At 36.3% G+C, this 2500-nt stretch overlaps 1 pseudogene; it reads left to right on the top strand.

The window, feature by feature from the left end:
• Positions 1 to 2500, top strand: part of LOC137632779 (apolipoprotein D-like) — a 14988-nt pseudogene that overhangs the window by 11660 nt on the left and 828 nt on the right.

Below are 2500 nucleotides of genomic sequence, written 5' to 3'. Positions count from 1 at the left end.
GGAGAAGTAGTAATACCCTGGTGAGATGGGTTATCCCTAGAGGAAAAGTGGAGAAGGTCGCAGGGTTGAATCTGTGTGTGTGGGCTCATGTCCGTGTGTGCGCATATCTATCTACATATTTAGCTGTAATTCTTGATGGGCCGCATACACTATTTGTCAAATAATAGTACTTATCAACCATTATACCACTTTGAAAAGTAAAAAATAGATTTTGTACAATAAATCTATGAACTAGAATTTACTCATTTCTGCAGTGTAGTTCACATTGCCTATTTCAGGGTTGCTATAGATTGTGAAATGCTTCCGTTCCAGTGCCAAATGTACCTTACCACGTCTTGAAGGTGAACTACACTGGGTATGCCTGCGTGTATTCCTGTTTCGAGGTGATCGAGTTGAAAGTCGAGGTGTACTCAATCCTGTCGAGGACACCGTACCCTTCGGAGGAATCACTCGAGGTCTGTCGAAGGGCGTTCCAAGGGATGCGGCTAAACCTGAAGAAACTTCGCAGAGTGAAGCAAGGAGAAAAATGCTGGTATGCCAAAGATCTTGTGCGCCATCGCGGCCCAGGTGACATAGTGTTCCCAGCTAGGGTAGCCGGTTTCAAGACCAATGGGAAAGTGAACTTGACTCGGCCTAACCTGGGCGCCAAACCTTCTAATCCAGACCTGGACGTAGCACTGGAAGAGTCTGGCGGTGAGCTGATATCAGTTCTGAAAGAGGCTGGGGAAGAAGATGAAGTCCAGGGGTATAAGAATATCCTTGTGGGCAACGATACCCTAGTTCAGCTAAACATAAAAAAGATTTCTCCTGGTAATGGGGGAAACGGACAAGGTATTGATAAATCTAAAGGTGTTTGTTAGATCTTTTAGTCCACATTTTACACCACTTTCTTTTTTTGGAATGATTTATTGTTTACATATCCCAAGCTAGTTTGGATTGTCTTCTTTAATCTCCCTTTAGATTACAATTTAATCTTATTTTCTTTGACATATGAGCTACTCCACTGTTAAAGTCTTGTACAATGTCAAGGCCTGTTCTTAGTAAAGACTTACATTTCCATAAAATTTACAATAACATTATCTGATCTCGTTTAAAGTAATGAAAAAACCTAGCTAATAATCGGAGAGATACAGTTGGACACAGGAGTGCCTGGCACGCCTTGCTCCAAAGAAGTGCACCCTGTCACATCTTTATTTTGCGGCAAATAACCAAATAGATAGTTGCAGGGAGGGATAGCATAGTTGGTGGGGTGGTGGGCTGGGCTCAGCACAGTAACTCGCCACGCAGTAAAGGTCTGGCCGGATACACTTCTTCAGAGAATGGTGTACCAGGAATTCCTGTGTTCAACTGTACATTGGTTTCCTATTCCAAAGAGCTAGTAAGGATAATTGATACTAATACAAAATAACAAGTTGCGTCCAAAAATACGCATCTCTTAACGGTCAAAAAGTAAAATATAAATGTTAGCATTTGATAAAATCAGTCAGAATTTAATTATTAAACATTAAAATCAACAACTTTCGTAATATAGTTTTGAAAAATCTCCCGATTTCAATTTCTCTTATTCTGATATCACTGGACACACTATTGCAATTGCCCAGTAAACACATCAGAATTCTTTCCTGTGAGAGATGCTGTTTGTTGTGTCCGTTGCAAATTGACTCACTATTCTGATATTTGTTGTTGTTTACGGATATATTACAGAGTAGTTTCATAATCAACTAAATTGTTATTGCTGTTAGCTCAGTTGCTATTTTTCCCTGTTGGATCCCTTGGGCTTATAGCATCTTGCTTTTCCAACTAGGGTTGTAATTTAGCTGGCAATGGTAATGATATTGTGTTTATCACGAGGATTATTATTATTATTAATATTATTATTATTATTATTATTATTATTATTATTATTATTATTATTATTAGCTAGTCTACAACTCTAGTTGGAAAATCAGGATGCTATGAGCTAAAGGGCTCCGTCAGAGATAAACAGCTCAGTGAGGATCGGAAACAAGGAAATAAAGAAACTACAAGAGAAATAACGAAGAATTAAAATAAAATATTTTAATAGTAACAACATTAACATAGATCTTTCATATATAAACTGTAAAAACTTTCATGAAAAGATAATTTGGACACTATGAGAAGACTTACAAAAAAAAAAAAAAAAGATTTATCTGATTTAAATCATATATCAAAATTAGATCTTTGAATTTAATCTTGACCACGTTATAGTTTGCATTAAATTTTTTCTCCTTATTCGACACATTAATAATCATTCTCAATATCTCATTCCATAGATAGGTTACTGTTTCATGAACTGATGTATTATCATTAACAGTACGATTATTATGTCAAAATGTTTATTAAGGTATATTTTGTGTTTAAAACCAAATTTTATCTTGATAATTTTAGCGTGTGACACCATTTCTACCTTAACCTACTTTTATCGTAATCTTATTATCTATGGCATTCATGACTCTCTTATCTCTTATCGTCTCCATTT

This window comes from Palaemon carinicauda, chromosome 42, assembly GCF_036898095.1.
Source record: "Palaemon carinicauda isolate YSFRI2023 chromosome 42, ASM3689809v2, whole genome shotgun sequence".
NCBI lineage: Eukaryota > Metazoa > Arthropoda > Malacostraca > Decapoda > Palaemonidae > Palaemon > Palaemon carinicauda.
This window is presented reverse-complemented; position numbering and strand designations above follow the sequence as displayed.